The 15,410-nt window shown below is 47.7% G+C and overlaps 1 pseudogene; it reads left to right on the top strand.

Annotated features, from left to right (window-relative positions):
• The first annotated feature begins 13,456 nt into the window (after positions 1-13,456).
• Positions 13,457-14,928, top strand: LOC120839899 (annotated as a pseudogene).
• The last annotated feature ends 482 nt before the right edge of the window (positions 14,929-15,410 follow it).

The raw sequence follows: 15,410 nt of genomic DNA, 5'->3' as shown, positions 1-15,410 counted from the left end.
CGACTGAACCGAAGGAAAAACAACATTTTGATAATATAGTTATGGCGCCTTGCATACCTAAACATAAAAGAACCAAGCCATTAAAACATAAAATAAAATTCACAAATGCAAAAACAAAAGCCGTCAAAAGATTTCTATAATCCTTTAAAGGGCAACTCCGCTCAATTCCGAAAAATTTAGGCTTCCATGTGACTCACATTCACAAAGCACTACTAAACAACTTTACGTCTTCGGATTCGCGAAATGTGGAGTATTATTTGTGTAATCCTAATTTAAACATCAGCAGATACCGAAACCGAAACTTCGGTTGCGTCAGGCAACATTGGTCTCGGGTCGTCAGAGTCATGGCCACGTCACGTCGAACCACGTGGTCTTGTGACGTTCGGGAGGGAGCGAGAAACAGGACACGCAACGCCGGCAGGTCTCATTTTTTTTTTTTTATTGGACGCGGGCAGGTTGCTTCGCATGGCGCGGACGGTGATGGCACGGGGGAGGGGGAAGGGGAGAAGACGAAAGAGGAGAAGGGGAGCGGAGAAACAGACCGATAAGCGCGAAGGGCAGCGCAAACTAGCGCGTCCGTGTTACGGTGATCACGTGAACGCCCGGTCAGCCAACACAGGGAGGAGAAACTCATGACGTAATCGCTCACTTTCGCTCTGAGAAGTAAAAACAAGCAAAACGTGAGAATGACGTAGCCATGCCTCTGACGTAGTGGTTCAACGTTGGCCGCTCCAACTCCGTTGCATTGACTGCGCTGATGATTGAGCCTCGCGCCGCACGCTAGAGTTGGTAGATTTCGGCGACTTCGCACGCTTGAAGGTTTGTTGGCCAGTTTATTAAATATATAAACAGAATTACATCGTAATATTTGACATGGGGTCTTCCTGTATGACACTGAAGATGGCTACATAGTTTTCTAAATATCAAAAATGAAGCGGAGTTGCCCTTTAAGGATATCTCAGTCCATAAAATCACGAAAAATGCAGAGTTGTTATCCTTATTCTATAATTGAAATATTCCAGTTTAATCTCATGGAGACAAACGCGTTTTTGTGTGGTTGCTACATTGCAGGCATGCCAAGTAGTGCAAACGCATGTGCTACATACCATATTGTACGTATTGATGGCGAAGGGGTAATGACATATACAGGGTTGGCCAAGCCCCGTTTTTCTTTGACTCGAATTGAATATATTCCAGGTTGATGCGTTCAGACCACCCTCCGCAATTTCGCTTTATCTGCAATCGCAAGACGAAAGCGTCGTGTTCCTATGGTACCTATTGCTTTCACATAGATTATATTACTTCAGAATGTTCGAATACATTTAGAGTTTCGAGTGGAGCTTTCTCGGAATGACTCACACTCAATTGGCTGGAAGTAGAGATGTGTACACTGGTCTCTAAAGCACCGCGGCTAATATATCTGTGCCACGGTTCATTTCGCAGTCTCAGGTTGGTTCTGCGTGGATCTGTAAACAATTTAATACCTGTACCTATTGCAATAAAGGAAAAAAAATATTTCATGCAAGTTTCAGACGAACTCGGTCTATTTCGTTTAGCGTTGATCGGGTCCTAAAGAAAACGCCCTAATTACGAAAACATTGTTTATTGTTAATAAAGTTGCGCTTAGCCTATAACCTATTTAATTATTAACAATAATGTCCTATGGGTATGCTGTATAGATGATGTAATACACCACATGGTTTTCAGAAAGGAGCAATAATCGAATAAGTATATGTTAAGAGTTAGCTTGGCGTTTGTTAATTTTTTTCCATTCAACAGTGCAGACAGACATGTCGTTTTAAGTTGAACTAACTTCTCGCTGTCTAGGATTGAGTGCGATCAATTTTACCATTAGGAGTGTTCCAGCAAGTAGGTGGTTTTCCTTCAACCTTTACTATTTGGTTATTTATTTGTCACAGATACTAAATCTCCCGATTATTAATTAATTATAAAGATTCGACGTCCGGTACTGAACCCATACGAGCTGCTATGCTAAGTGTACCGTTAGTTCGTTAATTTGTAGATCTTAAGTTGTCGCGAAATTCAACACTCTTTAATAACAGAATAAACCTTCTGGACGCAAATGCGCCAGAATTGGGTGACCGTTCAATTCTTCTTTTCGCAAAGGGACAAAAGTTATTAAAGCAGCTGAATAGTTAATAATATATAACAGGAAATGAAATGTTCAATAGAAGATTGTAGTGCTCTAACGCGAGATATATTAGTGGCAAAGGATATAGTTAAGTTATATTTTTGTATAAAAAAAAACACTCTTATACCGTAAAGAATTGCCAGAGGTAAGCGTTTGCATACACACAAAATGAAATACATCAAAATCCACACAATTAAGCTAAGAAAAAAATATGAGTTTTTAAAACGTTATTATACCTTTGGCTGATGTCTAAAAGGATTTAAAAAAGCTTAATGCTGTTGTACAATTGCGTTATCCTCATCACCAAAGTAAACAAGGTGAGTTAAGCTGGTATAGATGTAAAACGTTAGAAATTTTTGAATATGACATACACTCATACCCCCCATACACACACCCACACATACGTACAAACGAGCACAATATATCTATATACAAATCGAAAGATGTGCCTACCAAACCAGATTTCTCAGATTTCTGAGTGGTTCATTGTTCAAGATTTTCTACTGTTGCGCTTCCGATGTTCTCCGATAATTCTAGTGGCTTTTCCTTCTCAAGAGACTTTTTCTTGGATCCCGCAACCATACGACCAGCAGCGTCCTTTTCTTTTCCGAATTCTAATCAATGCCGCCATTGTCTTCCGATATACAGGCTTCTCGAAATCCTAAAAAAAACATGGAGACGCAAAATACAACTTGCGCGTAAAGATATTCGAACCGTCTGCACACTTCACAGTGACGGCTCGCAACTGAACATTCAGTGGGTTACTCAGGGCGTGGAGCCTTTGGCGGTAAATTTTGGGAGCAGCCACATATCGGAGATGGGCTGGAGTGGCTCTGACACCTCGCATGAACACTTTAACCCTGCCCATACAGCATACACGGAGAGCAGGACTTTGCTTTCTTGTCTGTGAAACTAACCACTTTGATACAAAAATGACCACTCATGTGGCTGTCAATAAAGAACAGTTTGCTTCTTGAAGCGACATTAGAGAGTTTTAGCAGATCGTTCCAATACCTCTGATAGCCCCGATAACGATACTATGCATGCACAAGAGAGGCGGTGGCGGAGTATCGGGTATCGTTATCGGAGTCATGGGAAAGATCTACTAAAACTCTCTAATAGGCGCGTCTGTCTTTCTTGTTTTGATGGCAGCTGGCGCCGTGATCCCTTTATTGATTCAGACCGCCATGTAGTGAACGAATGCGGGCATAGTGTTAAAAGGTGGACGTATATTGTTTTCCTGGCACCGGCAACATGAACACACACCAGAGAAACAAAAGCCGCCTATGGCACTCACAGCCACACGCAGAAGGGCCAGCTAGAGATTTATAACTGACGCTGCGCCAGTTGGCCATCTATAGAGTTATAAAACGAAGGCAAAACGGGACTTCACATCAAACAGCGATGATAGATGTGATCGAACTTGACCGCTGCGATGCAGTGGCGCTAATCGGTGTTTCTTCTATTGATGGGGAAGGTTGAAAAAAAAGAAAAATAGACAAAAAAGACGACGTTTACTACTCCCTGTAATGCCGAAATAGAGCGCAGCTCTTGAGGAGGAGGAGGAGAAAGTACGGAGAGGAGGGTATGCCCCTCCTGCTCCTCCGTATTATCTCCTGGTCCCCTACTCCTCCTCTCCTCCTCCTTTCCTCCTCATGCACCCCCTCCTACCTCTGTGCCTCCTCCATTCTCCTCCTCCTTTCACTATTTTCCCCCTTCTCCTCCCCCTCCTCCCTGGCTCCTTGTGACATCACTCGTAACCCTCGTGACGTCACGCGTGACGTCATTATAAAAAACGTCCCATGATCCAACACGGGGGTCACGAAAGTCCCGCGCGTTGCATCATGGGACGTTTCCCATAATTCAATGCGCGAGATCCTCGTGACGTCACTCGTGACCCTCTTGACGTATCACGTGACGTCACTTGTGGCTTCATTTTAGAAAACGTCCCATGATGCAATGCGCGGGTCACGAGTGAGACCCGCGAGTTGCATTATATAAAACTACGACGGCGGATCCGTCGTCGTCGCCGCCGCTGCCGCCGACGGCGACGGCGGCGGCGATGGCGACGCCTCTCAAGCCGGAAACGGGCGCCTAAGAGCTACGCTGTAAAAAGAAATTGAGGTGCGTTCACCGAAGACTGAACTCGTATGAATCACTGAGCTAACTTGACTGCGGGGGCGCAAAAGGTGGAAAGAAGAATAGGAAAGAAGGATGAGCGGAGTTTGTTCGCTTTCGATAGAAACTTCATTCTGTGTGATTTGTTAATTCTTGTGTTTGAATGGGTTGTTCCAAGCATTAACCTCGTCCAATATCCCTTCTTCCACCTCGCAAATGTTGTGGAGGTGTGTTTGGCCGCCCAATCTCTACGTAACTGGTTATGGAACTCCTTCCGCCCTTCAAAACTCTTCAGCCCATCATTACCCTTCAGACTATCAGACCCTTTTAGCCATTAAAACCTTCAGCCCTTCAGACCCTTGAGCCTTTCAAGCGCCTTCAGCTGTTCAACCTTTTTGGCAGCCAAATTCTTGACAAATATAGACCAAAAATGCAGTTGTTTAAAACATTATATGAGATTGATTTCAAGCATAAGATTTACATGCATGTCGAAGCTCAAACATATGATAAAAGACAATGTGTATTCATAGACGCAAGCAGCTGTGGACAAAAGCGATCAGACAAAATTGTAGTGACCGAGTTCCTTGGCGCCAAAAATAGCTTTCGAGGCACTCACAATGCTGCCGTGTGAATTCCTGAGGTGTACCTTAGTTCAACGCTTAAAATCAAGCGGGTGCGCCACACACTCAAACACACACTGTGGGTAACAGGTTTAGCGAAAACCACGAACGCAAAACCAGTATTCGTCGCTGTCAAGAGAATCCGTAGCACGGTCACATTGTTGTTCCTAATGTCGTCGCGGCAGAGTCGCCCTTGGTCTTTTTTACTCGATACATCAGCTTCTGAAGTCGGACGGACAGTTATGAGGCGGAAAATGGTCACTGAGTGAGCTTGACCCTTTCATACTGTCACAGAAGTAGTGGCATCCTGTAACTTATTTTTATTACATTATTTAAACATAACGCGTTTTCGTTCGCGTACACATATTTTTTCCTTGTAGCCTGTATGTTTCTCCGTCGCTGGTTCGGTTGCTGCAAAGGCACGTGTACGTGCGCGTTGTTTTTGTTCTGTTAGTTTCTTCCTAGTTAGCTCAACCTCTCGCGGTTCGCGAACGGGGGTGTACGTAATTCATGTTTTGTGTCTCTCTTACTTTTTCCAACCTCAAGGTCACCCGCACTGCACCCAAAGTCTTAAGCTCGATTTGTGTATTGGTAAACATTTCTCGCCTGCAAGGTCGCCCTTAGCAGGGCAGAGGTTGTTGATGTAGGGGCCTCCTGTTTTATCTATATCTTACTTTTTCTAACTTCAACATGGCGGCCATGCAGTGTCACAGGTGCCGTGTCCACGTGGTCCTCCCTTTTTGTTTTGTTTTGGTTTGTGCTGCTTCGACTCCGACCCCGTGCGTGAACAAGCGTCCGCGAGTGCCTCGGCCGTGAGCGCCCGACGCCGTTAAAAAGAAGCCGACTGGACCCCAGCACCAGTCCGCTCTTCGGGGGAAAAGCCGCCGCCGCGTACTCCCGGGAACTTGAGCCGCCGCACCGCATCTCGGAGACCGACCACCCGCTGCCCCGGAAGGACCGCCGCTTCGAGGGACTCTACGTGTGTCGTCTCTGCGGATGGACTGCCGCCGTGCTCCCCTGTCAACTGTATGTTGCTTCAATTTTGAACTTTTCTTTCGACCGTCGCTAATTGGACTCTTACTTTCGTCTTGATCTTTGTACACGCGTACTTAACTGGATGTGTAACGTATTTCTCTGTGCTTAACTCTACACGTTTGTCGTTCGTAGCATCACTGTCTTTTAAAATGTACGTTCTGCTCCTTTAAATTCCCTTTATATGTTCGTTTCGAGCCCATGAACACTGTTTTGTTGTTGTTAACTCATAACGCGCCTCCGTCTCATTCTCTGCGTGTGCTTACCGGCTAGGCCAGGCATCGAACGACCACCCCCTTATTGTCATGTCTCGGTGATGACCTTCCGTCGTCGCCGGGCTCGTGACACACACATTGAGCTGTTTAGGAGATGGATCTCACCCGTGGGACGGGAAGATGGCGATGAACGATCGTTCGTTGTGGCTGTCTGACACAAAATAACCAAATGGCTTTCCCGACGCATAAATCCCAAAGGGTCATGCGATCCCTCGCACAAACCCGTTAAAATGATCTTGATCGGTGACGTGCTTTTCTAAAAATAATCGTGACAAACTCCACAGACATTCATAAAAAAAACTATGACGAACCTCCTAGACCGTTCAGAAATTCTTGAAGGGTACGTCTTACATTTAAAAAACCTTGGCAGGCCCCACAGACGGTCTTTAAACAGGGTAACCAGAATCTGCTCAACCTTCGATGAGCTGGTTTAATGAACACGCCGAAGAAATTCATACAATCAACTCTGTTTCTCCCGCAAGAGCTCCTCATCTCTCTTCCAGTATTCTCTACTCACTGAACAAATCAAGTGGGTGAAATCATACGAATATCTCAATGTCCATTTTTCTCCTAATATGTTATGGTCTCTACACGCTAACACTACATATGTTGAAGCTTCTAGATCTCTTGGCTATATCATTCGATGTCTGTACTCTGCCCCGCCTGCCCTACGACAGCTGGCCTACGAGACATTTGTCCGCCCAAAGATTGAATATGCTGCTTCCATTTGGTCTCCTCATCAACTCTACCTCACTAACACCGTATAATCTATTCAAAATCGTGCCGCCCGATTGAACCTATCTAATTATGAACGTTCTGCCTGTGTGAATCAGCCATGAAGGCTACTCTATCCCTTGTCACCCTTATTACTCGCCGGAGAATTTCACGCATCTGGCTCTTCCATAAGATCTTCTATCACCTCCCTCAACTCAGACAGTCACTGCTATTAGATCCCCATCGTTCATCCCGACGCCTTTTTAAACTCCTGGGTGTATGTCGCATCCCTGATTCCACCGTCAGCTTCAACCACTCATTTCTTCCTTTTGCTATAATAGAGGGGAATAATCTGCCGGATCATATTGTGTGCATCAGTGACTCCGATATATTTAGAAAATGCCGTGTCATTCATATATAATGCCTACCCAGCGACATGTCTTCCTGTGTGGCCACTGTTAGGCCACTTCTTATTCCTGTTTCTTTTTATTTTTTGATATGTATTAAAGTTGTACATGCATGCCTCCCGGCACTGTTTCCTCCTTATGTAATGCCCCATTAGGGCCTTTAAAGGTCAATAAATGGAAATGAAATTGAATGTCCATTGAACAAGATTACAAAGACATAAACTTATCACGGAATGTATGATAGTAAATTTTCAGCGAGCTGAATATTAAAGGGAGGCGCCAAAAGTAAATTATGAGATAACTATAATGCTAGGACCATTATCTTATAACGCAACTAAGTTTGTCTTGAAAATGGCACGATAGTTTTGCGTATAAATAGATGTATATGCCGGACCCGTGTTTGTTGGGATGGTGACGTCACCCGTCCAACGCGCGGCGTCCCATTGTTCGCACTCGCAGTCTTGGCTCTCTTGGCGTCTCGCGCCTCAGCTTCCATGTTTACCAGTATATACAGTGCCAAAAAACGACAGGACAAAGACGAGAGTAAACAGGACGAGGCGCACTCGCAACTAAAGTTTATTTAGGAAAAAACACATAATATATCGGCCGTTAAAAATGCCTATTCATCCCATCAATCCAGAAGACCTCTTGATAAAATCAAACTCTTTCCCTGAGAGGGCAAGGGAAGGCTCGCTAACGCATTCATCTCCCTTTGCTCTAATCTCAAACGCCTCGTGCACTTCTCGGCATATTTTATCTTTGTATTTCGCCAGAACCTTCACATCACGCAGAACTGGTGAGCACGGGCAGCGACTACAATGAACAGCTAGATTGCCAGACGGGCTTGCTCTCATAGCTGACGCATGTTCCCGTGCACGATCATTGACACATCTGCCAGTCTGGCCGATGTACACGGAGCCGCAAGTCAGCGGAATTTCGTAAACCACTCCGACGGCACACTCAGCATATTTGGTTTTGTGTTTTGTGCCGCACTGCTCCATGTCTGTCTGGGGATTATTGATTCTACGGCCAAAGCGTGCCATCTTTTCCGGAGCTGAAAATACTACGGGTACTCTAAACCGCTGTGCAACTTTCTTTAAATTATGATACATGGCATGCAAGTACGGAATAATTACCGGTCTCGTTTTTGGCTTCTCTCTTGCCCGATTAGTTGCCCCTTTGAATTTTTTTAACAATCCTTCCGCAACCTTAGTCAGGCATCCTTGTGGGAAACCTGCCTTCTGCAGGCGTGAAATCTGTAGATTAAAGCTGTCTTGCACAGAATGTTCACAAGATCGTTCTAGGGCCATCTCCAAACACGTGCTAGCAATGCCCCTTTTTACTAATTTTGAATGGGCAGACTCGTACGGCAGGATGAATTTCTTAGATCTTGGCTCGTACGCCCAACATATGTGACTCTCCAGAAAGCGTAGTTTTAGGTCAAGGAACTGCAGTGTCCCTTCTACCGGCTTCTCGTGCGTAAACCTCAGACCTCACGAACACGAGGAAAACACATCGAGCATCTGGGTTACAACGCCATCCAGCGATCGCCCTGCCAATTCGCTGAACACAAGGTAGTCATCAACGTACCTATAAATCTTTATGCTGTTGTCGTGCCCCAGCTTCTCGGCAATGGTGTTGTCACATTGGCATAAAAAAATATCGGATAGCACCGGCGCGACACACGACCCGATACAGATGCCCTTCTTTTGGACGTACATATCACCTTGAAAGGAAACATACGTGTGTGACAGATAAAACGACAACAGTTCCAAAAAACTCTCCGCACTGATGCCGCTTGAATTGGCAAATGACACCTCACCGTTCCGTTCTTTGCATTTTCTCACCCCCAAAAAAAGAGATGGTCGTGCGGGATAGAATAAAAAAGGTCTTCCACATCCAAAGAAAAAGCACTACGCATCCCATTAGCGCCTCCCTTCAAAAAATCAATAATCGTTTCCGAATTTCTAACCAAGAAAGGGTAGTGTAGTTCCAAGCACGACAGGTGTTTGGCGAGAAAGCTGGACAGCTGCGATTGCCAAAATCCCCTCTCTGTAACAATCGCTCTAAAAGGAATACCTATCTTATGCGTCTTGGCAGAAAAGAAAATGTCTAAATGGAGTCCCTTGCTAGATTGCACTCTTTTCAGAAGTCCAGGATGGTTCATTTCACTGAAAAGTTCCTTAGCGCGCGTCTTCAGTTTGGTCAAAGGTCCCGGACTCACTTTCTTAAAGTTTTTGAGAACAGCCTGCTGAGCCTTCTCATGGTACAAGTCCCGCGGCGCCACTACAAAGCCACCCTCCTTATCTGACGTAAGCAGTTTTAAGTCTTGGTCTTTAAAGTAGTCTACGATGTGCGACGTTTTCTTACACCTCACAGCTTGTCCCGAAGTACGCAAGAGCACATCAACACCGTCCGCCACGCACCTTTCCTTGTCTTCAAGGCTTGTTTTCTCCGCTATGCCTCTCAAGAGAGCCAGTTTGGCAACAGGTCGCAGCTTGGGCTCCTGGCTGAACTTGGGTCCCTTGTCCAGTGCTGACTTGATGTTGGGGGGAAGTACAACATCCCCGAGTGTAGCAACTTGTTGTTGCCGTGCACTGTTAGCAAGTCCCGTGTATTTGGCGAATATTTGGGGTGAAAAACACGCTATTTACACAAATTACCATAAATGTACACGATGAGTAACGGATAATTCGTTCAGAAATCATGCGAGGTCGTAAAAAACGTGTTTTGGTTCGGTCATACACGCATAACCGTGTAGCCGACCTCGATAACACGCATCGCCCCCGGCGACGACCGCGGCATTGCCGGCTATCGAAGCACCGGAATGCTTGGGGACACACTTAGAAAGGACCGTCGAGACAAATGCCGCGGAAAGAAACATGTCTCGGAGACAGATATGCACCAAAAGTAATTGCGCCATGGCGCAGGACGTTGGCGAAACCCGCGCTTACCGTGCTCGCCGCCATCTTTTGGTCGATGGCAGTGCGGCTTCCCTCATGTCGCCCATGTTTGTATTTAGTTTAGGGGTCCTGATAACAGTTTCTTAGACACCACAAATAAAGTTATGGGTCTAATTATTCGTTCCAAACAGTTAAAATGGATATAAAAAGCGTGTCCTCGATGTGAACACGGGACATTGCAGTTGGTTTCGTTTTTGCTTCAACCTTCAACTGCAAGCGATCTGGCCACGGCGCAAGCGCAACGCCGATGTACGCTGGAAGCAAGCGCCGGTTGGCTTTCGTTGTTTTTGTTTGACCGGGGAAAATCTGGCAAGTACGCATGGCGCCGCTACTGTTTTGGTTTGACGGGACGCGAGGAGCTTCGCAGAGAGCTTCGGAGTTTGCGAGCACATAATGAAGACGTGACCGGAGAAGTGCCCCTGTGATGTTCCTGGAAGACGGAAAGTAGCATTCGTAATCGTCCTGTGTGCTTTGAAAGCGAAGGAAGTCACAGGGTCCAGGAGTTCGCAACCACAAGCCAAGGTTCACGACAGCGCGGCGTTGACTTCGGCGATCTCGTTCTGTTTGGTGCAACCCGGCGATGCGAAAAAGAGCTGAAACATTCGTCGTGTGTGGTGCGGTGCTTTGTATTCCGGGTCTGTTTGAACCACGCTTTTAACACGGAGCGCAAAACGTTTGTCGCGTGGTGGAGGTTCAACGGGTACAGTCCCGTCGTCGTCAGCTGATCCGGTCCAGCCGGTCCGGGAGGACGCAGCGAGCGTTTTTAAAAGTAAATCTTCCTTCGTTCCGTTTCAAACTGTGGAAGTATCCCGACACATACCGTGAGTAAGAAGCAGCGGGCGTTTTCAACAAAATTACGTTGTTTTAATTGAATAATGGACTCCGGATTGTTGTCTTAAATCTGCCGTTTTTTATGCTTCGTGTTGGACTGCGTTTGCATAGCGACGCACACCGCTCGAGTAGATGATTCGGTCCTGCAACGAGTTTGTTGCGCCAATCATGCGGCGCGAATAAATTAGGGCAAGGTTTCCTATCTGCCCACAGATGCATGTACTGCGACCATTTTTTATGTTGTGAACGTAGTGCTCTTTCTTTATTTTGGAAGACGCGTTGGTGCATTTATTATGGTACAACCACTTGGAGAGTTGAGAAATTGGAGAGCGAGCAAGCTTTCTCAACTTTGTCTCTTTCTCTCTGGCACTGCCCTGTTTCAGTTTCAGTAGGCATATCTACTAGCAGGTACAAACTGCTCTAAAGCAGGTAAAAAACGGGAAGCTTAGGACTGTGCGGACTCCGTGTTTCGCGCTTTTCGCAAGGTGACAGGGTAAACGCTTTTGTGAGATATGCGGAATATGCAAGCGATTTTGTTATGCCCGTCGTTTGCGTCTCTCCAGCAAAACGAATAAGATGATCTAGTACAAAGGCGCAATCACAAGCCAAGATTTAAGATAGCAGTCGTTTGCTTCGGTGATCCGTGTAGCTGTATTTTAACCTGCTCTCTGCAACTCCGTGTCATGACGAAGAGCTGGAATGGTCACGGTTTGTGCTGGCCTCCCGGTTGACAGAAACCCGCGTCGCCCGCATCGGCACCGAGTGCGCTTGGGCTGTTGATGCTCAAGCCTTTCAACCGCGGCTTGTCGCCAGCTCATTCTGCTGCTCAACGGTGAGGAAGCGGCTAGATTAACCTCGGAAGTGAATGTAAATCCTCGTTCATTCAGTTATCCGGTGTCAAAGTGTGGAAGATGTCCAACGTGTACTGAGGGCGGGAACTACGAGCGTTTTGCCTTGCTTTTATAACCGAAACCAGACCAACGAGATAACTGCCTTGCGTACTCTAAAATGACGGAAGCAATAAGTTTCAACAGGTCGAGTATGTCAACGGGGATGTAGGCGAGACGGTGCACACTGTTTGAACGCTTGCAGTATCCACGAGTGGTACCAGGAAAGCGACGTCAACAGAGAAGGAGCTCGCGATTCAGCATAATGCACTGCTACGGGCCCGTGTATCTTCAAAGTTCGGGGTGGTGGCAGTATAAAAAAAGACGCATCAGCGCCCCACACCAATGTTCACGAATAACACCGGTCACAAACTCCCAAGCCCCACCGCTCTTCTCGACACCGACACGACATACCACAACAAACTGCATCAAAACGCCCCAAAAGTGAAGGCGTCTTCTCCCGTACTGCAACTGCTGCAACTAGCGGAAGTGAAGTGTTGGGCGGATGTCCGTATGTCCTTCACAAAAATATATCAAAAATGCTTTGCGCAAGGATCATTTTCATTTATTATTGTATACGTAATGACAAAAGCCCAATAATTTGTTTTCCTATCTGATTCAAGCTAGTCGGACTGCTCATAACACTGGTCAAGCAAGAAAATAACAAAAATTTGAACTTTTTCATGACCGGTTTAAGATTTATTGTTAACATATCGTTATTTATTGCAACGGACTAACATTATAGATTTTGCCTCCATACTTTTTAAATGCAAACAGTTCTAACACACGGCTGTCCATTGCGCCGTGTTTCGTGTATTCTTCTATAAATCTGTAATGGTCAGCGACCAAAGAGCTCACCCGCACATGTCAAGCTTATATGCGCCGCGGGGAGAAATGGATATGGAGTAGGAAGTGTCGGGCGTAGTGTCGGTTGTTGTGTTTGTGTACATGTCGGTGCTGTGTAGCTGTGTGCTGTGTTGCCTCCGTTGTATGTAGGATTGCTGTGTAGTCGTGGTCGTTCGCAGTGTTAACAGACTCGTATTTTTTTTAAAAACAGGCTGCTAGAAATCTCGATAGGTGGCGCAAGTTACCGCCCGGTTTGTAATAGTTTGCTCAAGTTATTTACACATGTAAGTTCGGCATTCGTTTTATTTTATTTTTTTTTTGTTTAGCGGTTTGTTGAAGCTACCGACGCCGCCGACCGCCGACAACGCACGTACGTATTTTTGCAGGTAGATACGTCCGCCGCTTAGAGACTGTACTGTGTATGAAAGACATCGAACGAGAACTAACGCGCCCGGGGTTGCTGCTGAGCTGCGTTCGCTGTCGTGTCGAAGCACGCTGTGTTGTTCCTGCTGTCACATCTAACGCCGAAAACCTCGCCGGTAGGAGCGTTGGACTTCAGCCTCTTTTCTGGGGCCTTCTGGGAGACGCCGAACATCGCCCGGTCTACCGCAAGCAAGCGCCGCGGGGGGCTCGTGCAGAGCCAACCTCAGCCCCTTGCCGACGACGGAATGTCTGCTGGCCAACCTTCATCCCAAGTTGACAGGCCCACCTACCACCTGGAGCCGGAGCACATGCCGTCGGGGACTCGCCCGTCTCCCCGACAAGCTCATGAGGTAGCCGAATCTTCGGAGGACGACTCTACCTTCAAGGAAGGCTTCTCCGATATGGACGACTCTGAAGGGTCCCAAGACTGGACCGAATCGCGAGGCAAAAAGCGCCGACGGAAAAGTGGCGGCTCGGGCACGTCCGGGACTACTAGTCACAGGCTACTTGAAGAGGGGTTCACCGTCTTGTTCGCCCCCACCAACTCCGACTCGGTTGCGTCGCTCAGTCCATCCAAGCTTACAGAATACGTCGAATGCGCTGCGCCAGGTGCCGTCAAAGAAGTCCGCGTCAACAAGGCAAGGAACTTAATCGCGGTCGAAGCACGGACACCCAAGCTCAAGGGAGTACTCCTGGACCTCAAGGTACTCTGCACCACTCCTGTCCGAGCATTCCTCCCCAGTCCCCCGAACACCTGCATCGGGCTTATCAGGGACGTGGAACTCGGCCTTTCCGACGCTGACATCCGGAACCAGATACGGGCTCCAGTCAAGATCTGGGACGTGCGGCGACTTGGGGAAAAGTCTAATCTCGTGAAGATTGTCTTCCTCGGGAAAACGCGGCCCGACTCCCTCCACTACGGACTAGTTTGAACTCCGGTCCTGCCTTTCAAGGTAAAAGCCCTGCAGTGTCGGCGGTGCCTCCGTTATGGCCATATATCCGCGGTCTGCAATCGTCCCCAGGCATGCGCACGATGCGGCGCCTCACACGACGGCGGGTGCGAATCACCCGAACCATGGTGCATAAACTGTCGTCAGAGCCATGAGGCCACGTCCTCGTCCTGCCCAACCCGACGTCGAGAGGTCGCCATCTCGCGTTACCGCTCAGAAAACAACGCAACGTTCCGGGATGCTCGCGAAGCACTCCGCAAATCCTCGTCAGCCAAGTCAGACAAGAATTCACGCAGTGAACAGGGTAGCACCCCCTCAGACAAGAATGCACCCCAAGACGCGCGTCCTTCCCCGACCGACTCTCATGCACCGGCGGTGTCATCCCCTACCTGCCAAGAAACCGATGCCACTCCCGGCACCAGCCTCTCAGCCTCCAGCACCACGGTAAAACAGACCTGGGCAGAAACTGTCAAAAGCTCGAAACCATCCAAAGGCCACGACACCCAAGCTTCTTGACAAGGCGCACCTGTGCCGCCATCTTCAGGCCACACGGAAGCCGCCGCCCCCTTCTCGCCGCATCCCTTCAAGTCCATTGTAAACATGATCTTTGGCGCCGTGCGTGACCTAATCCACATCCTGCCAACATCCTCGTTCCGTAAGTTTCTTGAAGCGTGCTAGCGCTCGAGGGCATCATAGGGGCGCTGCTCTGAAGCTCGACTGGCAGTGGTACCCTTAGCCCCGCTGATGCCTCCCTCAGTGCATCAGTCCCCTGCTAGAGGGCGACGACAGACCCCTGTGGCTCTACAGTGGAACCGTGCAGGTCTGCTGACCAGACTGGCAGAGTTGTCCCTCTACCTTCAACAATGGAAGATACCCATTTTAGCTCTTTGCGAAGCTGGTCTCCCAGGAAATCGCAGCATCCCTGGATATTTTGCTTATAAAAACCCGTCCATACCAAGCTTTCCAAACGGCAGCGCTGCAATTTATATCCAAAAAGCTATCCCTCACCATGTCGTGGATGTCTCTGACCTCTGCACTGTTAACCGGGACCTCGTTGCGGTGCGTGCTGAGATCGCCGGGCGGTGCCTCACTATTATCTCAATTTATGTCCGCCCAGGAGGGGGCGCTGCGGAGGTCGCCGGCTTGGTGAATTCCCTGCGCACCAGGATCACCGATCCGGTTGTGATCTGTG

The sequence above is a fragment of the Ixodes scapularis genome, unplaced genomic scaffold (genome assembly GCF_016920785.2).
Source record: "Ixodes scapularis isolate PalLabHiFi unplaced genomic scaffold, ASM1692078v2 PGA_scaffold4__175_contigs__length_147842914, whole genome shotgun sequence".
NCBI lineage: Eukaryota > Metazoa > Arthropoda > Arachnida > Ixodida > Ixodidae > Ixodes > Ixodes scapularis.
The sequence above is the reverse complement of the archived record's forward strand: the minus strand, read 5'-3'. Positions and strand labels throughout refer to the sequence as shown.